The sequence below is a fragment of the Canis lupus genome, chromosome 22, assembly GCF_048164855.1.
Source record: "Canis lupus baileyi chromosome 22, mCanLup2.hap1, whole genome shotgun sequence".
Lineage (NCBI taxonomy): Eukaryota > Metazoa > Chordata > Mammalia > Carnivora > Canidae > Canis > Canis lupus.
This window is the reverse complement of record NC_132859.1, coordinates 19,048,425-19,071,422: the sequence shown is the minus strand read 5'-3', so window position 1 is coordinate 19,071,422 and position 22,998 is coordinate 19,048,425. Positions and strand designations below refer to the sequence as shown.

At 40.9% G+C, this 22,998-nt stretch overlaps 2 pseudogenes; one reads left to right on the top strand and one right to left on the bottom strand.

The window, feature by feature from the left end:
* Positions 1-5,652: 5,652 nt before the first annotated feature.
* Positions 5,653-15,887, bottom strand: LOC140614375 (E3 ubiquitin ligase TRAF3IP2 pseudogene; annotated as a pseudogene).
* A 3,385-nt stretch (positions 15,888-19,272) lies between these two features.
* Positions 19,273-22,636, top strand: LOC140614374 (elongation factor 2-like; annotated as a pseudogene).
* The last annotated feature ends 362 nt before the right edge of the window (positions 22,637-22,998 follow it).

Genomic DNA, 22,998 nt, shown 5'->3' with positions numbered 1-22,998 from the left:
TATTTTTATTTTTATTTATTAGAGAGAGAGAGAGAGAGAGAGAGAGAGAGAGAGAGAAGCAGGCTCCATGCAGGGAGCCTTACGTGGGACTCGATCTCTCCAGGATCATGGCCAGGGCTGAAGGCAGCACTAAACAGCTAAGCCACCAGGGCTGCCCGACCCAAATTGTTTCATTTTACCCTACTCCCCCAGCCTATTTCTCAACTCTCCAGCTAATTTTAAAACAACTCCCAGACATAGCATTCACTAGTAGTATAGCAGTTGAAAAAAGAAAAAAAGAAACATGTTCTAATATAAAATAAAAAAGAGAAATTAATTTGGAATCTATAATAATTCAAATATGGTTGAAGTTTCCATTGTCTAGTTAATTTTCTTTTTAAAGCAGTAATTATTATACCTGGCTGATCATTGGAATTTCCTGGGAAACTTTTTAAGCATTTAGGTTCCAGAGCCCACCAGGACCCATAGAATTGAAATCTCCATGGTAGGCCCAGGGATATCTGTGATTAAAAAGTTCCATATATGATTCTGATGATGAGCCAGGTTTGGGAACAGTTGGTCTACTTAAGATAAACTGTTTCAAGTACCTTCAAGCACTTTGGAAAGACTTAATTCCATATAAGCAGTTGATACACTAATTACAAATTTGCCTTATCTAGTCATTAAATTAGGTTCCCTAAGGACTACTCTGAATCCTTTGGATTAAAGGAGTAGTTGAATCTAGTTAACCCAGTTCTGATTAGTATATAGCTATAAAATAGAAAACACATTTTCTTAAAATATTCTACAATTCATACTTATTATCAATGTAATACTAGTCATTGCTATAATTGGTGAAAACATGTACTTTATTTTTGCCAGTAGATTCCCTAATTTTAAGGTAAGTGGGATCTCAAAGCAATTAGACAATTTTCCTAAGGATATATAACTGTTCAACGGCTGATCCAAGGCAAATGCAAAACCTGTTCTGTGGTAGGCACTGGTGGTTCAATACAAATAATATGGGGTTCTAATGTTCCAAGGACTTAGAGTTTAGAGAGGAAGACAGACAAGTTTTGTGCACATGACTTTAAGTCCAGAGGCTCAAAATACCTGCAGCCTAGAGCAGTGATAATAAAGTAGTGAGTTGATCTCATTAAACAAACTCAGGTGCCCAGAAGTGAAACTGTTTAAATTTTTTCAAGAATGGAACTGTTGAAATTTTTCTATTTTGAACTTTTAGTCTAACAACAAATGACACTGTATTTTAGTCAATGTAAATGATCGTGGTCACTTCAGGATTTCCTGGACTGTCTCCTTCCATGGAGTTCTGGGGAGAACTTAATATCATCTTCCGCCCTACAATTACTGAGCATTTTATCTCACTTCTATCTGGTCCATAAGGGCTGGTCCACATAGCTGTAGTTCTTTATTCTAACCACAAGGCCTTTTCAGATCTGGGTCTCAGCTGCTCCCACAATAGTCTTGATTATCCCCAGACAGTTGGCTGTTCCATACACTGTGCTGGTATGGTATAATAAGAAGTATATATTTTATCTTTTTCCTGGTTCTTGGCTCCTTAGAATTTCCTGAGAGATAAAAGTGATAGGAGCATCTTTTGTTATTCATAGGCCCTTAGGGTTTTAGGATGGGGACTGGTCACCAAAAGACCAAACCTTGATACTTTCAGGTCCACTGCTCTACTCAGACCTCTGGGCTGAAGATTGATTTCAATCACTAATGGTCAATAATTTTACCAATCACCTATATATTGAAATCTACATAAGAATCCCTAAATGGCTGGGTTCAGAGAGCCCTGATACTGGACTTTGGGAAATTCCATGGTTTTTGTCAATTACTGGACTTTATCTGGGAACTGAGCATAGATCCTTCTTACTCTTGGATCTTCAGATTGATCTGGTGATTCTGTTATGGACACTGCCTCCAAAAGACTTGGCTTGGTATGTGTGGGGGTTGATGGAGGTAGGTGGGGGAGAGATGGGAGAATAAATGGCATGGGTATCCCTCTTAGGGATACACCAGGGTCCACATTTCTTCTCCCTACTTAGTGATTGCACTACTGGTTTGTGATATCCCAGTATTCCCATAGAGTGTACTTATTTTTCAGTAGCATTATGCCAGTGTGTTTCCCTTTGATCTTTTCTCCTCTTTGACTCAGCTCCCCAGATTATAGAATATTATGCAGTCTACTATGAGTGGGGATTGGGAAAAAACTATCTTTGAATGTCTTTGACCACACACATTCTTTCAAATCTTTTAATTTATGGCATAAACTATGACTTGACTTCTTCAGAGCTTAGAATGTCAATGCCCTCCAGCCAAGACCAGCAGGAATATACTTACAGTGGAACAAACTTGGCATATTATTTGGTGCAGTGAGGGAGAACATATACCATAAAGAATCAAGGTGTTGTCTGTAAGAGGGTGTTAGAAAGGACTTATTATAGAATTTGGGCTTGTGTTAAGAGATTTTAAAAGGGTTTAAGAAAATGGGGTTTTGCTCTGGATTGGATGCTGTCAGGAAGTAGGGTAATTCTATGATGGGGTATCTTAATACATTTTATCTAGCAGGAGGAAAGATTAGACAGAGGCTAAAGCTATAATTGGTAAAGAAGCCGCAGTCATTCATATTAACTGCGGGTGGGGGGTGTTGGGTATTTTTGTAGCTTGGAAAGGTTTGCGTTTTGACTGTGTTCAGACATGATTATGGACTGGTTCTTGTTTTTTTTTTTTTCTTGATCCATTATGGTTTCATAGTAGCCTTGTCTGATATTGACATTCTATGAAACTTTTTATGATTAACAGGAGAATACCTAGACCTATCTGTGGGTGCTGAGCCAGCTCCTAGCAAAACCAGGCCCAGCTGATAGTATTCAGCCAGCTCCCAAGTGTCAGGAGCTGCTTTTTTCTTTCTCAGTATATGAAATCCAGATTTATGACCTCTAAATGGATTTTTGAAGCACTAAAGCCAAGAGCACATTATTTATGTTTTCCTGTGTTCCTGAAGTCTAGCTCACCAAAGAGAGGGGGAGCCTTGAGATATCAGGTAATCCTAGAGAAAATGATGTCAATTACAATGTTAAATCATTATTCTGTTATCTGTAAAATAACATTAGCACATGATTGCTACTATGGTGGAGGTAGCATTGTACAATGAGAACCTAATGCAGCCTCTTCTTGGAAGATGTAATCTTTGAGATGACTTTTTCACCAAAAAGAGGAAGAGGGAAGAAAAGTTATCCTAGGTAGAAAGAAAAGCACGCATTGGCAGAGCTGGGGGAGGAAAGAATATACTAGAGCAGTCAGTCATGGTACTTGCCTTGCTCACAGTTCCTTCTACGTAAAAGCCAACATATTCCACTCCTGTCCAAAGCTGACTGGATCAGAACTGCTTACTTATCCAAAAGAGCAGCCACTCTTTAGGCTGGACAGCAACTGATGAGGTTTCTCTGTACAAAAAGAGGAGCTGGGTCAATCCGATTTTCTTTCTTTTTTAGGATTGTGGACCAGGAAATGCCAAGAGAAAGAGGCTTTGAGGGGCCCAAGTTGAAGTTTAAGGGCTGTGTGAAGAGGAGCCTTGAGGAAAACTGATAGTCAAGAGGGATCATGAACAAAGTTGTGGGGAACAGTGATTCAAGCCAGAGAAATGACAGGTTGAAAGAATAAGCAGTGGGATGACTGCAGCAGACAAACCCCAGCTATAGAAGATACCTGATGATAGCTGAATCCGCTTAGGGCAGAGTGACAAAGTGGAAATCATTCATTCTTGTGATTCCTCTTTTTCTGTGGGTGGAGACTGATTCTACCAGTCTTTGTTCTTGGAGTTCGGGTCCTTTCCTCCTCCTTAGCACTCCACAGATAGCCTTATAGTGCTCCTCCTCTGACTCAAACCTATCTCAATGTAATACTCCTCCTTTGAACTGAAAGAACCCAACTAAAGCAGGTACAGAGGGAAGTAGGGACCAGATCCTGGTAGGTGCTGTCTGCTAAGACTTGGGGCTTATAAACAAACATCCTGTCAGAGCTCATTCAATGGTGAATGACAGAAAACTGTTTGGTTTAAGACCAAATGGCATTGTGTTATATAACTGTAAAGTCCAGGGGTAGTGTGAGGCAAGCTGGCTTCGGGGCCTTGGACAAGTCATCAGGACTGTCTCCCCAGGTCTCTGCACTGTCCTTCTCTGTGTAGTCCTCAGGCAGGCTCCTCTCTAGGTTTATGTCCCATGGACATAGAGTGTCCTTTTCTTGGTTGCTTTGGAAAAAGTCCTGGGAAAGTGGATTAGGCCAACTTGAATTAGGGATCTGTCCCTGAATAAATCCCCATGGCTGTTAACACCTGGTGGATTAGTGGGACTGGCCGTATTCAACTTCAAGGATGAAACTGAGGGTAGATGCTAGACAGGCAAATTTAGCAATCTGTCAGTGTGTCTTCATGTTTTTGTGCTTGTGCACTTATACACCTTTGTAAGTTGTAGCCACTAGGAGATGAGGAGCTTAGACAAGAAGGAAAAAACAAAACACGGCCATGATGTGGATGCAAATACACCTTTTAATTTCAGTAAGAATTAGTTCAGAAACCAGTATACATTCAATGTTTTCATTACTTTTTTTTTTTTTATATATTTCAAAATAGCTTTGGGATTTGATGTAGTTGGTGGCACCACGATTCAGGGGTCATAGAACCTGCAGAAAATGAGGTTCGTGATGAGCCTAGAAGGAAACCAGCAGTGTGTAACAGAAGAAAGCATAGTTTCTGGAGTTCAAAGGGTTGAATCTGGTTCTGTCATTTATTGACTTGAGTCATTTACCCCCTCTGAGCTTCAGGATCTGTAATTGGGGATGGTGAAAGACATCCTATAATGTTGTTGGTGAGGGTTTAATGCAAGATAAAATATCTGGCACATGGGAGTCGCTGACCAATGGTAGCTATTGTTATCAGGAGCCTGCTTCCAGGCTAAGTGGCTCAGCTTCCAAGATTGTCCTGCCTTTAGACAACACACCCAATCATCACAAACTCCCTGTTGGGTGGTTTTGCCTGAGTCTACACCCAGCCAACTCCAGGTAAAGAAAAACCCTGGTTGAAATCAGTTGACAAGAAACACTTTGAAATCCATTAGTTGAATTCGGCTGATAGCAGGTTAACAATTAGCCAAAATAGCCTGATTATGATTAGAGAAAACATGTCAGAATTCAGTCTTTGTATTTTCTAAATTAGCTTGTGCATGTGGTTATCGATTCCTGTTATAAATGATGTTCTAAAACCTTCTACCCAGCAGTTTGTAAAGCAGCCCTAGAAAGAGTGTGTATGTGTATGTATGCATTTGTGTGCACATGTGTTTTGTGTGAATAAGAGGAACAGTGGTGTTGCTGAAGGGACCATGCATCTGGAACAGAGGCTGATGAAGAGCCTGGCAGGTGGTAGGATCCTTGCCAAAGCTGTGACTGGTTTTTGGGGAATGACTGAGGGGCCTCTCACTTGAGGCTGCTGTTGCTGTGGCTGTCTTCTGTAGAGAGTAGGCCCAGAGAAAATGTCTCAATGGAGAATTCAAAAGCTGGTTTTGAATAGAACTTTGCAGCAGCCAGTGCAATAAGAGGCCGTCATTGGGAACCTGGCTTTGTGGCTCACGAGCTAAGTACTGGGCCAGAGCTATGTCATCGATGCATTAATGCATCATCTGCCTCATTCTTGGAAGCCAGGCCAGGTGTGTGATTGGCAGGGTGAACTGGCTCCAAATCAAAGCCCACGTGGACATCCTGAACTTTTTTCATTGGTCCTTTCTCTAGCTTATTGGAGGGGAATAGTGGAAGCGTGTGGGACAGTTGCTTGGCAGTTGGAGTTTTATGAAGGTAATATCAAGTTTTAAGGCTTATAGTTAGTGAGTACTGCTGGCTTCCAAGTCCTATTTTCTAGCCCAAAAATAAAGTTCAATGAGAGTTTGTTTGTTCACTCATTTGTTCATTCATTCTACCCTGTCTTCTTAAAAGAACCAGATTTTTCAATAAAAAGAGAAGCCACTGAAGGGCAGGAATATAGATGTACCTCAAACTTCAGTTGATATTTCAATATAATTGATCTTAAAAATATAGTTCTGAGCTTCCTGGAAGAAAGGGAAACACATTGTATCTGATAAAGGGAAACATACCAGCACATCTCCAGAGAAACTTTTTCTTGTTATAATTTCCTTAAGTACCAAACAGGTGCGTAAATTCCTCTACTCAGTGGCTCTGCAAGTGTGGTCCCTGGGCTAGCAGCATCTGGGAACTTGTTAGAAATGCAGACTCTCAGGCCCTACCCCAGACCTAGGAATCAGATACACCTGGGATGGGGCCCAGCAATCAGAGCTTTATTTACCAAACCCACTAGGCATTTCCGGAGGGATCCTGAAATTTGAGAACCACTGTTTCAAATGTGCTTAAGGCTTAAAAAGCGGCCTTTGATGCCTGCCTGCCTTGTTTAGCAAGGCCTTAGCAACCTGCAAATCAGGTGATCCATTTCTTGGCCTTCCCCAGACCTTTGTGTAACACGGGAGTAGGGAGGCCAGACGGTCTGTCACCAGGTTTCTTCAATCCCAGCTTGTTTTTAGAAAAATGATAGCTATTTTTGAAAGACAAATTTCTCAATTTTATCAGTTTTCTTTTTTCTTTCTCTTTCTCTCTTTCTTCCTCCCTCCCCCTTTTTTACAAAAGTAAACACTTTATTTTTTGTATACGAATCAGGTTGGTCTGAGGACACAGGAGCATCTGGCTAACTCCTGTAAGTAGCTTTAAGCAAAGGGAGGGTGTTTGTGGTTATTTACATTTACTGTAGCATCATTTTTATTATTTACTTGCTAAGCAGGGGGAGGCCCAGAATGCACACATCAGACTCACAAGCAACATGCTGGGGGTGTCAGAAGTAGGGAATACAGAGCAGCCATGGCCTCTGTTTGAAAGGCCTCTGTCTGTGGAAGTTTCAGGCAGGAAGAGTCCTCTGGAGTGCAGGCCTTCTGGGGGGCTGGGGAGGAACCCTCTGAGGGGGCCTGGAAACGGGACAGCTTCTGCTGGAAGAGTGCTTGCCAGGACAGCTCCCTCCCAGCTCCCATGGCAAGGCCCTAGGGGTCTGGGGAAGGTGGACAGAGGCCCCCAGGGAGGGGCTGTGTATTCTTCCTCTCTGAGCAGCTGCAGCAGGATGTTTTTCTTATTCTTGAGCCAGCTGTAGACCTGAGTATTCTGAAGCCAGGTGGGCACATGCTCCTTCTTAGTGTTCGGGAAGAGCACAGGGATGAATCTGAAACTCATGCTTCTTTGTTTTATGAACTCAATCTGCATCATTCGATGAATATATTTAGTATGTAAGCCATGCTCATCCTTGCCCAGCTGTAACTCAGCATCTCCTACATCGTGTTTATATTTGGGGCTGGTTGCTATAATTGTTATCATTAAGGAGGTGTTCCACCCACTAAATGATATCAATGCCTTGGATTCTGTCCTTAAATATGTCAAAAGCAGTTTGGAAGCCATTTACCAATAAAAAATTCACGAATTTCATCACCTCCATGGCTGTATCCATAAAATAAGTGGTAAAGACTTTCTGTAATTCTTCCGGCGAATTGCTTGTTTTCAGAGTTCCTCTGGCTGGAAGGTTACTAGAGGGTCTAGGGACAGCAGCTGGAGATGGAACCTGGGGATCTGGTGATCTCAGCTCTGCAGGACACGCCAAGGACTCCTCAGGAACTCTAGCTTGATTACATGGCTGTTTTACAGTTTATCCCTTGGGAGCACTGGGGAGGAGGGGTCTCTTTGTGTGGGCCTCTCATCTTGGTCCCAGGGGCTGGGGTAGTTGAGGCTGGCCTTCTGCACTGGGTGTGGGGTCCTCATGCCTGAGTACAGCCAGCTGGACCGGCTGCTGGTAAGCTGCTCGAGGGTAGTCATGGCCACATGGCACCTGGTAACAGGGATCTCAAGAATGGTAATGACAGTTCCTCTGAGCATGTGGGGGAGGGTTGGGAGGCAGCATCTGTGCACTTGCTGGATACCTCTGAGGTTCAAACTGAGGGAATTCCCTGGACCTGAGAGTTCTGGGGAGGTCCTGGGGATAACAAACAGAGGTGAGGGGCACAGAGGCCTTTCCAGCTGCCTGATGCCCAGGATATCCTGGGGCTGGGAATCATACTCTGTGTCATTGTAGTTAGATCTGGAGCTACTCGGTTCTTGTGGGGCTGGGGCTATTGCGCCATCTCTTGGCTACTGCCCCAGGTGTCTGCTGAGGCATTAGGTAAACTTTGGTCTGATTTGTCTGAGTCATGGCCAGTGTCAGGAGAAGGTGCTGAAAGCTGAGATCTATCCTTTGATTCCATTTTTCCATAAGTGAAAACTGATGCTCTGGAGGGAGGGCTCCAACCACAGACTAAGGCTCATGGCTATAGAAGAGTCTGAGGGAAAGTCTTTGCCTGGGTCTTGGTTTCTCCTCCAGAAGCTGTCTTCACTGTCCTCCAGGATTTTAGTGTGCAGGCAGGTGACCTGCTGGGACACAGGCCATAGGTGCTTTGAAAGTTTCAGGGGTAGGTGAGTCTGAGAAAAGCCTCCTGAGGAACATTGAGGGGTTTGGGTCATAAACAAGCTGTTGGGTGCCATGTTCCTTAGATTTGGAGCAGATGGTTCTGATTCTTCCTTCAGGGAATAATCTAGGATTGATTATCTGACGTGGGTATGGTTCTGATTTATCAACCTCCACAAGAATGCTTCGGTTCCTTCTAGTTTCTTAGCGCCACCAAGTACAGACAGACTGGCCCTCTATCAGCTCTTCTCATCTTCAGACTTGTAGTGAGGTAACATAAATGCGCTTTTGCGTTTTCTTCAGCTGCAAATCTTTGTCAGTACTGTTAGGGAAAAAACCCTATAAAATATAACCAGTGTAATTTCTTTGCAGTTTCTCCCTTAATATGTGCCTTACCATCTTATTAGAGGTAGAAATTTAATTTACATCTAGTAAATCTAATCAAATTTCTAATTCCCCACAAGGTACATTTATATTTGTCTTCTCTATTGAAATCAGCATACTCATCCATCTGGATATTTGTAGAACAACTAGCTTTTTCATTTCTATGGAATTCATGCTTCTACTATTTTTTTCCTAAAGCAAACTTAATGAACAATTTAAGAGCAAATGAAAAATACAGATATTTGTTCTTTAGTTTCAAAGACAAATGAGAGACTTGATGTTTTGTTTTTTATTCAGGTATACCATGTTATGTAAACTCACTGAATGTATATCACACTGTTGAAATATCCAGGGATCCCTGGGTGGCTCAGCGGTTGAGCATCTGCCTTCTACCCAGGGCGTAGTCCTGGAGTCCTGGGATCGAGTCCCACATTGGGCTCCCTGCATGGAGCCTGCTTCTCTCTCTGCCTATGTCTCTGCCTCTCTCTCTCTGTGTCTCTCATGAATAAATAAATAAAATATTAAAAAAAAGAAATATCTCCAAGGTTTCTGCATTTAGAGCATCTCAAACTTTTGGCCAAGGTCAAGTAGCATATCATGTGTGTGATCTCTCTTCTTTCATCCACCCTATCTAGGACAAAGCTGAATCTTTTTCTGTATAAAAGCACATGGTCTTGATTATTGTAGATATATATATTAGTCTTGAAATTGGGTAGACTGATTCTTACCAATTTCTTCTTTTTTTCAAAAATAGTTTTAGGAGCATCTGGGTGGCTCAGCCAGTTAGGCGTCTATCTGCCTCAGGTCGTGGTCCCAGGGTCCTGGGATGGAACCCTTTGTCCAGCTTCCTGCTTAGTGGGGAGTCTGCTTCTCCCTCTTCCTCTACCCCTTCCCTCATTTGTGCATTTGTGCTCTTTCTCTCACTCACTCTCTCTCTAAAATAAATAAATAAAAGAAATATATTTAAAAAATTAGTTCTAATTATTCTAGTTCTTTTGCTTTTCTATAAAAATTTTATAATCTGGCTTATATCTGCAAAAAATATTGCCAGGATTCTGGTAGGAATTACATTAAACTATATGTCAACTTGGAGAGAGTTGACATCTTTATCATGCTGAGTGTTCCAATCCATAAATTATTGTATGCCTCTCCATTTATTTAGACTTCTTTGATTTCTTTTATTAGCATTGTGTATTTTTGAGCATTCAAGTCCTTTATGTTTTATTAGATTTATACCTCAGTATTAATTTTTTTGAGAGATTTTAAATGGCATTGTATTTTTAAATTCGGTATTCATGTGTTCATTGGTGTATGTGGAACCATAATTGAGATTTTTGTTTATCTAGTATCCGCTCATCTTGTTGAATTAATCTATTAGTTCTTGGAGGGTTTTTTCTTTTTTTTTAATTCCTTGGGTTTTTCTACATAGGTAATCATGTGATCTGCAAATAGGGTTAGTTTTAATTCTTCCTTTTTCATAGGTATGCCTTTTCTTGCCTTACTGCACTGGTTAGAACCTATAGCATTATTTTGAGTTAGAGTGCCAAGAGCAGACATCCTCATCTCATTCCTGATCTGAGGGAGAATGCACATTCAATTTTTTCCCAGTAAATATGATGTTAGCTATAGTTTTTTTTTTTTAATATGATCTTTACCAATTTGAGGAAGTTTTCCTCTATTCTTAGTTTTCTGAGATTTAAAAAAAAAATCATGACTGGGTATTAGATTTTGCCCAATGCCTTTTCTGCGCTGATTGATCATATTATTTACCTTCTTTAACCTGCTAATGTGTGGATTACATTGATTTTTGAATATTGAAACAGCTTTGCATCCCTGGAAAAAAATCCTGCTTAATCATGGTATATCATTCTTTTAACAAACTGCTGAATTCTGTTTGCTAATATTATGTTAAAGGTTTTTGCATCTGTTCTCATAAGGGATATAGGTTGGCAGTTTTATTTTTTTGTATTGTTTTGTCTGGATTTGGCAGTAGAGTAATACTGGCTTCATAAAATGAATTAGAAAGTGTATCTTCCTATTTTCTAGAAGAGATTGTGTACAATTGGTATTAATTCTTCCTTAAATATTTGGTAGGATTCTCCAGTGAAACCCTCTGGGCCTGGATATTCCTTTTTATTTTTGTAGTTTTTAAATTATGAATTCAATTTTCTCAACAATTACAAGGGTATTCAATTACTTATTTTGTATTGGGTGAATTGTCACAGTTTGTGTTTCTTGAAAAAGTGGGCCATTTTACCTATTATGTATGTATGAGGAGTTTTTTTTTTTAATTTTTATTTATTTATGATAGTCACACAGAGAGAGAGAGAGAGAGAGGCAGAGACACAGGCAGAGGGAGAAGCAGGCTCCATGCACCGGGAGCCCGACGTGGGATTCGATCCCGGGTCTCCAAGATCACGCCCTGGGCCAAAGGCAGGTGCCAAACCGCTGCGCCACCCATGGATCCCGTATGTATGTGGAGTTCTTTGTGTGTTCCTTTACTTTTCTTTTGATGTTTGCATGGTCTGCAGTGATCTCCCCTATTTAATTGCTGATATTGGTAACTTGTGTGTTGTCTTTTTTTCCTTCTTAGTTTTGTTAGAAATTTATCAGTTTTATCAACTATTTAAAGAAACAGCTGTTTGTTTCATTGATTTTTCCTTAATGTTTTACTGGTTTCAATGTCATTGATTTCTGCTCTGTATTATGTCATTCCTTCCACTTGCCTTGGGATTATTTTAGTTTACTTGTTTTGGTTCTTGAGTTGGGAGCCTAGATTATTGATTTTATACTGTTACTTTTAGTGCTATAAAATTTCCTCTAAACACTGTTCTAGCCGTGCTCCATACATTTTAATAGTTTGTGTTTTTATTTTCATTCAGTTCAATTAATTTTTTTATTTCCTTGAGATTTCTTTTTTTTTTTTTTTTTTTTTTTGAGATTTAATCTTTGACCTAAGGATTATTTGGAAGTGTGTTGTTTAGTTTCTGAGTATTTTAGGATTTTTCCTTTATCTTTTTGTTATTGAACTTTAGTTTTATTCCATTATAGTTGTTGAGTACACTTGTAAGATATTAATTCTCTTAAATTTTTTGAGGTTTATTTTATAGCTCAAACATGATCTGTCTTGGAATTTGTTCCATGAGCCCTTGAAAAACGTGCATTCTGCCATTATTGGGTGGAGTGTTCCATAAATATTGATTAGATCTTTTGGGTTCTTTTTTTTAAAAAATATTTTACTTATTTATTCATGAAAGAGAGAGAGAGAGAGAGAGAGAGAGAGAGAGAGAGAGGCAGAGACACAGGCAGAGAGAGAAGCAGGCTCCATGCAGGGAACCCGTTGTGGGACTCGATCCCGGTTCTCCGGGATCACGCCCTGGGCTAATGGCAGATGCTCAACCGCTGAGCCACCCAGGTGTCCGGTGGAGTTCTTTTATATCATATTTTCTGTCTAGTTCTATAAATTGCTGAGAGAGGGGAGAGTTGAAGTCTCCAACTATGATTGAAAATTTGTCTCTTTCTCTTTTCAGATTTTGTTGTGCACATCTTGCAGCTCTCCTGTTTTGTGTATACGCATTTAGAATTGCTGTCTTCTGGGTGAATTGACCCTTTTATCATTATATAATGTCCTTCCCCAACTCTGGCAATTTTATTTGCCCTAAAGTCTACCCCTGCTTTCCTTGGTTACTGTTCATGATATATAGTTTTCTATTATTTTACTTTCAATCTGCCAATATCATTACATTTGCAGTGAATTTCTTGTAGATAATATATAGTTGGGTCGGGTTTCAAAATCCACTCTGCCAATCTTAGTCTTTTAATTAGTACATTAAAATAATTTACATTTAATGTAATTATTGATATGTAAATATTGACATGTTGATATGTTAATAAGCCTGCCATTTTATTTTTGTTTCCTCTTTATTCTGTTTTCTTTTTCCTGCCTTCCTATGGGTTGCTTGAACATTTTAGAGAATTCCATTTTGATTTATGTATGTGTTTTTGACTGTATCTTGTATAGATTTTTTTTTAGTGGCTGCTCTAGATATTACATTATGTATACACATAACTTATTGCAGTCTATTGATGTTATTTTACTAGTTTGAGGGCACTATAGAAACCTTACCTCTTTTTATGTCTCTTTATTCTCTCCTATTTATAATGTAGTTGTCTTAAATATTTCCTCTACATTAGTAGAATCTATATCAGAACCACAAGATTCTATAACTTTTGCTTCCGTATCAATTATAATTTAGACCACTTCAGTGGAGAAGTAGTCTATATACCATAATTTAGCTGGTAGTTCTTTCTTCTTTCTTCATGTTCAAAGGTTCCTTCTTTTCTTATTTCCCTTTTGTTTGGAGAGTTTTCCCTAGCCTTTTTTTATTCTAAAAGAAGTGTGTGGATGGGGTGCCTAGGTGGCTCATTCGGTTAAGTGTTAGACTCTTGATTTCAGTTCAGGTCATGATTTTGGGATTGTGAGGTAGAGCCCCATGTTGGGCTCTATGCTTAGTGGGGAGTCTGCCTGAGATTCTCTCTCTCCTTTTCCACTCTTTCTCCCTGCTTGTGCTTTCTCTTTCTCTCTCTCTAAAAATAAATAATTTTTTTTTAAAAGGAGAGGTCTGTGGTGATAAATTCTTAGGTTTCCTTCTTCTCAAGCCTTCTGCCTCATATCCTTTCCTCCTTGGTTGGTCAGTGACCTTACTGCATCCTTCAGGAACACTATTATTTCTCCAGAGCCAAATATTCAAGTTTCTCTGCCCATGTACTGACATTCTGTCTTTTGTTACAGTGGAAGAAGCATCCTTCAATGTGTGCTAGAATCCTTTCCCCTTCTCATCTTCGTTAGACCTCTGTTCCTGCAGCCATCTTTTTTTTCCTTCCTATATCTTCAGTCTGTCCTATACTCTGGATCATTCCTGAAGGCCTACAAGCACATGCTCAAATATCTTCCATCTAGAAATGAAGCAGAGCAAACCAAACACCACATCTTCCTTGACACCAATTTCCTCTGTAGTCACAACCCCATCTGTACTCGTTTTCTGAGTAAAACTTCTTGAGTTGTCTATTCCCGCTGTCTCCATTTTCTTATTTCCCATCTAAGAGTTAATATTTAAATAAAAATTAAGTTATATTATGAAACTTTTCAAATAAATGGAAAAGTTCATTCATTCATCATTCTACTGGTTTTGCCTCTACTCTGCTGTTATATACTGTTCTTGTCAAAGTCACCATGACTATGTTGCCAAATCAATTTACCTTTACCTTCATTTAACTTATTCCTATATTTATATCAATGATACCACACTTTCCTGGTTTTACTTCTAGATTTTCCACCTTTTCTTCACTAACTTCTCTAGACCTACTAGGAGAGTGTAGGAATGCCTTGGGTTCATTCCTGCTTTTCTCCTTTTCCATATTTTCTCTCTTAATCTCATCTAGTCTTATAGCTTAGATACCACTATAAATGGATAACTTCCCAGTTTGATCTCCAGCCCTGACCTCTCCCTTGAACACCAGGCTCAGATATGCATGCTTGACACTTCCACTTAGTCTAATTGGCTCCTCAGACTTACTAGGTACAGTTTAGTTAAACTCTGGGTTTTTAATCATCCTTCCCTACCACCCCTTCCTCCTTAGGCTTTCTGAATCCTCATAAATGTCATCCTCTCAGCTGTTTCAGCTCTAAACATAGGAGTCATTTCAAGTCTTATCTGTCCCTCATCCCTATCCAAACCATTAGAAAATCATCTAAAATGCATCTGGAGTGCTTTGGCTTCTCTCTGTCTTTAATGTGCCCACCCTAATCCAAGGCACCCTCACTTTTTTGTGGACTACTGTTAAAACCTTCTTTGTGTCCTCTGTTTCTACTCTTGCTCTTTTATGAAACCAGAGTCTTAGGTTTAATATAAAATAAGACTGAAACTACAGTATAGTATGGCAACTTGGCACCACTCTAATGAATAAAAGTTAATGTTAACAAAAGCTTGGGCATTTTTTACTTCAAATCTTATTTTTTAAAAGAAGTAAAATAATATTAATTAAGTTAAACTTCATGTCTTCTTCCTAATGCCATCCTGGCTTTCCTTCCTTTTCTTAAAAAATTTTTAGGTGATAGGGTTAAGATGGAGGAGTAAGGTAACCTTAAGCTTGCCTCCTCCCTTGAACACTGATACATAAATATCAAATCATTCTAAACAAGAAATTGGTCTAAGGACTGAGAGAACAAAGCTGCATATCTACAAGCAGAAAAAATGACTACTACACAGAAGGTAGGAGCTGTGGAGAGTTGATTTGGGAGAGAAAAGAGCCATGGGCCCTGTGGAGGGAAGGATGCCCTGATCATAGAGAGGGGAGTGAGGGAGAGAGAGAAAAAAAAGTGAAAAAAGAGTGAAAACATGTGTAGGGATCACACAAGGAAAACTCTTCCCCAAAACCATTGACTTGAAAAATAAGATAGTTTAAATACTGCAAGTTTTTGTTTTTATAAACAGCAGAATGCAGAGCCTCAAGTTTCAGAGGTCAGTGCCATCACCAGGGTTGCTGGCAGGCTTGGTGGTGCTCTGGTCGGGGAGGAGGGCAGAGACCTGGGAATGGACAGCCCAGCTTAAGGATCCTCTGGGTTGATGAAGAAGGGCATTATATCATAATTAAGGGGTTATCCACCCAGAAGATTTAACCAAAGAGGTAAAAGATGTATACTCTGAAAACTATAGAACACTTAGGAAGGAAATTGAAGAGGACACAAAGAAATGGAAAAATTTTCCATGCTCATGGATTGGAAGAACAAACATTGTTAAAATGTCTATATCACCTAAGGAATCTACACATATAATGTGATCCCTATCAAAGTATCACCAGCATTTTTCACAGAGCTAGAACAAACAATCCTAAAATTTGTATGAAATCACAAAAGACACCAAATAGCCAAAGTAATCTTGAAAAAGAAAAGTAGATCTGGAGGCATCACAATTCTGGCCTTCAAGCTATAGTACAATGCTGTAGTCACCAAGATAGTATGGTACTGGCACAAAGACGCATAGATCAATGGAACAGAATAGAAAACCAATGGGATGCCTGGGTGGCTCAGCGGTTAAGCATCTGCCTTTGGCTCAGGGTGTGATCCTGGAGTCCCAGGGTCGAGTCCCACATCGGGCTCCCTGCGTGGAGCCTGCTTCTCCTCCTGCCTCTCTCTCTGTGTGTGTCTCTCATGAATAAATAAATAAAATCTTAAAAAAAGAATAGAAAACCCAGAAATAGACCCACAACTCTATGGTCAACTAATCTTTGACAAAGCAGGAAAGAATATCTAATGGAAAAAAGACAGTCTTTAACAAGTGGTGTTGGGAAAACTGGACAGCCACATGCAGAAGAATGAAACTCACCACTAGCTTATACCATACACAAAAATAAAATCAAAATGGATGAAAGACCTAAATGTGAGACAAGAAACCATCAAAATCCTAGAGGACAACACAGGCAGCAGCCTTTCTGACATGGGCTATAGCAACTTCTTACTAGACACATCACCATAGGCAAGTGAAACAAAAGCAAAAATGAACCATTGGGACTTCATCCAGATAAAAAGATTCTGCACGGCAAAGGAAACAACCAATAAAACTAAAACGTAGCTTATGAAATGGGAGAAGATATTTGTAAGCAACATATCTGATAAAAAGTTAGTATCCAAATCTACAAAGAATTTATCAAGCCAACTCCCAAAAACCAATCCAGTTAAGAAATGGACAGAAGACATGAATAAACACTTTTCCAAAGAAGACATCCAGATGGCTAACGGACACATAAAAAAGTTCTCAACATCATTCATCATCAGGGAAATATAAATCAAAACCATGATGAGATACCACCCCATGCCCGTCAGAATGGCTAAAATTAACAACACAAGAAACAACAGATATTGGCAAGGATGTGGAGAAAGGGGAACCCTCTTGCACTGTTGGTGGGAATGCAAATTGGTACAGCCACTCTGGAAAGTAGTATGGAAGTTCCTCAAAAAGTTAAAAATAGAACTACTAGCAATTGCACTATTAGGTATTTACCCAGAGGATACCAAAATACAGATTCAAAGAGGTACACGCATCCCAATGTTTATAGCAGTGTTATAAACATTAGCCAAATTAGGGAAAGAGCCCAAATGTTCACTGACTAATGAATGGATAAAGATGTGGGGTGTGTGCGAGCGTGTGTGTATGTGTGTGTGTGTGTGTGTGTGTGTGTGTGTGTGTGTATATGATGGAATATTACTCAGCCACCAAAAAGAATGAAATATTGCCATTTGCAATAATGTAGATGGAGCTAGAATGTATTATGCTAAGTGAAAAAAGCCAGAGAAAGACAAATACAATATGATTTCACTTATATGTGGAATTTAAGAAACAAAATAGATGAACATACAGGAAAGGGAAAAAAGAGCAAGAGAGGGAAACAAACATAAGACTCTTTTTTAAATAAAGATTTTTTTGAAAGAGAGAGTGCGAGTGAGGGGAGGGGAAAAAAGGAGAGGGAGAGAGCCAAAGAAACAAGCATACTCTGCTGAAAGTGTAACCCATTGTGGGCTCAATCTTACGACCCTGAGATCATGACTCTAGCCAAATAAAAAAAACTTAAATAAATTAAATTAATAAATTTATTAATAAATTAATAAATTAAATTTATATAAATTTATTACTATTTCATATATTCTGTTGTTAGTGTGTAGAGATGCATCTGATATTTCAATGTTGATGTTGTTTTCTATAACTTTACTGAAATCATTCATGAGTCTTTTTTTTTTTTTTTCCGGTTTTATTTTTTTTATTTTTTTTTCTGCCTTATTTATTTCTTTTTTTAGATTTATTTTTTATTGGTGTTCAATTTACTAACATACAAAATAGCCCCCAGTGCCCGTCACCCATTCACTCCCACCCCCCGCCCCCCTCCCCTTCTACCACCCCTAGTTCGTTTCCCAGAGTTCGCAGTCTTTACGTTCTGTCTCCCTTTCTGATATTTCCCACACATTTCTTCTCCCTTCCCTTATATTCCCTTTCACTATACAATGGAATATTACTCAGCTATTAGAAATGACAAATACCCACCATTTGCTTCAACGTGGATGGAACTGGAGGGTATTATGCTGAGTGAAGTAAGTCAGTCGGAGAAGGACAAACATTATATGTTCTCATTCATTTGGGGCATTCATGAGTCTTAATAGTTCTTTTGTAGTCTCTAGGGGTTTCTCTCTGTATATATCTCTTGTCATCTGCAAACAAAGACAATTTTACTCCTTTGAATTGAGTACTCCCAAAGGTACTTTTGTCTATGAATTGTTGCCAAATTATTGTTTTTTAAAAAAATATTTTATTTATTCATTCATGAGAAACACACAGAGAGAGAAGCAGAGACACAGGCAGAGGGAGAAGCAGGCTCCACGCAGGAAGCCCGATGTGGGACTTGATCCCAGTTCTCCAGGATCAAGCCCTGGGCCAAAGGCAGCCTTTTTTTTTTTTTTTTTTTTTTTTAAAGATTTTTTTAAATTTTTATTTATTTATGATAGTCACAGAGAGAGAGAGAGAGAGAGGCAGAGACATAGGCAGAGGGAGAAGCAGGCTCCATGCACCTGGAGCCCGATGTGGGATTCGATCCAGGGATCCCCAAAGGCAGCCTTAAACTGCTGAGCCACCCAGGCTGCCCAAATTATCGTTGATGTGGGATACAAGTGAGGGATATCTTATTTGGCATTTCTTGCTGATGTCACTTATCCTCCTTTTCTCCCTTTGTTAATATTGCCACTATGATGAACTTGTTATATGTCTTCCTTGTCTGCATTTTCCTATGTTTATTTCCCATATTTGTATACAAAGTCTAGCATGTCTATGTTTAGTATGGCTTTGTATGTTTTATTAAAATTTTGTTTTTGCTTTTTTCTTTGCATATTTTAAGCATTTACATATTGATAGAAAGCAAATTCATTTGACTATTGAATAGAATAAAATTTCACTGGCTGGATATGCTTCATTTTATTTATTCATTGATCAATAGTTCACTGCCTTTAATATTTGATTATTATCAAGAGAGCTATTATATGCAGCCTTGGACATGTCTTCTTGTGCAATAGTCAAGAATTTCTCTGTCAGATTCCAGGAATGAGAGTGAAAATATCAGAGAGGGTGACAGCACATGAGAGACTCCTAACTCTGGGAAAAGAATAAGGGGTAGTGGGAGGGGAGGTTGGTGGGGGGGTTGGGGTGACTGGGTGACGGGCACTGAGGGGGGCACTTGACGGGATGAGCACTGGGTGATATGCTATATGTTGGCAAATTGAACTCCAATAAAAAAAAAAAAAGATTCCAGGAATGAATGTAAGTGCTGGATCATATAGTACTACATTTTTAATTTTACCTGAAACTATCAAACTTCTCTCTAAAATGACAGAACATTCCCACCAGTTCTATGAGTGTTCTTGTTTTCTTATATTCTCTAACACTTGATATTTATTATTCAACCTAAAAAATATTTGGCAGATGAAACAAGTGATCTTTCAAAAAACATTAAAAGGATTATGTCACATTATGCCATCCCTATCCCCAACCCATCAGGGATCTTTACATATAGAATAAAATCCTAAACAAACAACCAACCAAAACAGAACAACTCTCTCTCTCAAAAAAAAAAAAAAAAAAAAAAAGAGTAAAATCTTCCATCATCGTAAACACCATCCTCAGTGTGACTCACGTAGCTCAGATCTGCCTGGGGGAGTCCACCGCCATTCGCCACCGCGGTGAACTTCACAGTAGACCAGATGTAGGCCATCATGGATAAGAAGGCCAACATTTGAAACAAGTCCATCATCGCTTACAAGGACCATGGCAAATCTGCACTGATGGACTCGCTGGTGTGCAAGGCCAGTATCCTGTGCTGGGGAGACCTGCTTCACTAATATCTGGAAGGACGAGCAGGAGCGCCACATCACCATAAAGTCAATGGCTATCTCCCTCTTCTATTAGTCTCGGAGATCGACTTGAACTTTATCAAACAGAGCAAGGATGGCTCTGGCTCTCTCACCAACCTCATGAACTCCCCTGGGCACGTGGACTTCTCCTCAGAGGTGACCAAGTCCACCAAGGCATGGTGGTGGTGGACTGCGTGTCCAGTGTATGTGTGCAGACAGAGATGGTGCTGCAGCAGGCCATTGCTGAGCATATAAAACCTATGCTGATGATGAATAAGATGGACTTGGCTCTGGTGGAGCTGCAGCTGGAGCCTGAGAAGCTCTGCCAGACCTTCCAGCATATTATGGAGGATGTCAGTATCATCATTTCCACCTACAGGAAGGGTGAGAGTGGCCTCCTGGGAAGCATTATTATTTTTTTTTAAAGATTTTATTTATTTATTCATAGATACACACACAGAGAGAGAGAGAGAGAGGCAGAGACACAGGCAGAGGGAGAAGCAGGCTCTACGCAGGGAGCCCGATGTGGGACTCGATCCAGGGTCTCCAGGATCACACCCCAGGCTGCAGGCGGTGACAGACCGCTGCGCCACCTGGGCTGCCCCCTGGGCAGCATTATGATTGACTCTGTACTTGAGACTGTTGGCTTTAGGTCTGTACTCCATGGTTGGACCTTCATCTTGAAGCAGTTTGCAGAGATATATGTGGCCAAATTTGCTGCTAAGGGTGAGGGCCAGCTGGGGCCCACTGAGTTAGCCAAGAAAGTGAAGAACATGATGAAGAAGCTACAAGATGACCAGTATTTTGATCCAGTCAATAGCAAATTCAGCAAATCATCCACCAGCTCTGATGGCAAGAAGGTACCATCAACATTCTGTAGGCTCATCTTGGACCCTGTTTTCAAGGTGTTTGATGCTCTCTTGAATTTCAAGAAAGAGGAGAAGGTAAAGCTGATTAAAAAGCTGGACATCAGGATGCCTGGGTGGTTCAGTGGTTGAGTGTCTGCCTTTGGCTCAGGGCATGATCCCTGGTTGAGGATCGAGTCCCACATCGGGCTCCCTGCGAGGAACCTGGTTCTCCCTCTGCATATGTCTCTGCCTCTCTCTCCCTGTGTCTCTCATGAATAAATAAATAAAATCTTTTTAAAAAAAGCTGGACATCAAGCTGGACAGTGAAGACAAAGACAAAGAAGGCAAACCATTTTTGAAGGCTGTGATGTACCACAGGCTACCAGCCAAGGTTGCGTTGCTGCAGATGATCACCATCCATTTGGCTTTTCCTATAACAGCCCAGAAATACTGCTGTGAGCTCCTGTATTAAGGGGCCCCAGATGAAGAGGCAGCCATGAGCATTAAAACTGTGACCCCAAATGCCCCCTTATGATGTACATTGCCAAAATGGTGCTGACCTCTAACAACAGTTGGTTCTGTGCCTTCAGCTATGTGTTCTTGGGAATGGTGTCCACTGGCCTGAAGGTCCAGATTGTGGGGTCCAACTACACCCTTGGGAAGAAGGAGGACCTGTACCTGAAGCCCATCTAGAGGACAATTCTGATGATGGACCATTATGTGGACCCCATTGAAGATGTGCCTGGTAGGAATGTTGTGGCTCTGGTGGGTGTGGACTAGTTCCTGGTGAAGACCAGCGCCATTACCACCTTTGAGCATGCCCACAATGTGTAGGTTATGAAGTTCAGCATAAGCTTTGTTGTTCAGGTTGCTGTGAAGGCCAAGAATTCAGCCGACCTTCTCGAGCTAGTGGAGGGTCTAAAACACTGGCCAACTTGGACCCCATGGTGCAGTGCATTATTGAGGAATCAGAGGAGCACATCATCTTGGGGGCTGGGGAGCTGCACCTGGAGGAGGCCCTGGAGGAGGAGGACCATGTGTTTATTCCCATCAAGAAATCTCATTCTATAGTCTCATATCACAAGACCACCAGTGAGGAGTTGAATGTGCTCTGCCTGTCCAAGTCCCCCAAGAATCACAACCCTCTGTACATGAAGGCATGGCCCTTCCCTGACAGCCTGGACAAAGACATTGACAAGGGTGAGGTGTCTACGTACCAGGAGCTCAAGCCTGCTATCTGCTGAGAAGTATGAGTGCGATGTGGCTGAGGCATTCAAGATCTGGTGCTTCGGGCCTGAGAGCACTGGCCCCAACGTCCTCGCTGACATTACCAAGGGTGTGCCATATATCAACAATATCAAGGATAGTGTGGTAGCTGGAGCTGGCTTCCAGTGGGTCACCAAAGACGGGGCTCTGTGTTTTCCTCAAAACATGCATGGTATGCAGTTTGATGTCCACGATGTGATCCTGCATGTGGACGCCATCTACCTTGGAGGTGGCTGGATGGATCATCCCTGCAGCCAGGTGCTGCCTCTTTGCCAGTGTGCTGACTGCCCAGCCCCGGCTTATGGAGCCTATTTACCTTGTGGAGATTCAATGTCTGAAACAAGTGGCTGGTGGTCTCTCTGGTGTCCTGAAAAGAAAGTGGGTTCATGTTTTTGAGGAGTCCCAGGTGGCCAGCATCCCCATGTTTGTTGTGAAAGCCTGTCTGTGAATGAGTCCTTTGGCTTCACTGCTGACCTGAGGTCCAACACTGGTAGCCAGGTCTTTTCCCAGTGCATTTTTGACTACTGGCAGATCCTGCTTGGGGATCCCTTTGGCAAGACCAGCCACCCCACCCAGATAGTGGCTGAAACACAAAAGGACAAAGGCCTGAAAGAAGCCTTCCTGGCCCTGGACAACTTCCTGGACAAAGTGTAGGCAGCCCTCCTCTGCAGCCCGACACCTGGGTGGGACTCAGCATAGCTGCTGCACCCAGGTGAGGATCGACCACAGTGATAAGCCCTTGCATTCTCCATGACACCTCAACACTGTCCAGACAATGATGCTCCTCCACCTGTCGGGTTCTGGGGCCCACTAAGTGCCATCACTCAACATGAACACTCGATGCCATTTCTTTCAATACTTATTTTAAGATTTCAGAGGCAACAGAAATGCCCTGGCAGCAGGGACTAATTTGGCCGGTGGAGGTGGGGGAGGTGGGATGGGACTTTCAACACTTCTTTTTTCTGTTTCAGAAACTCAAATGTCCAAAAAAAAAAAATGTGTTTTTTAACACATTA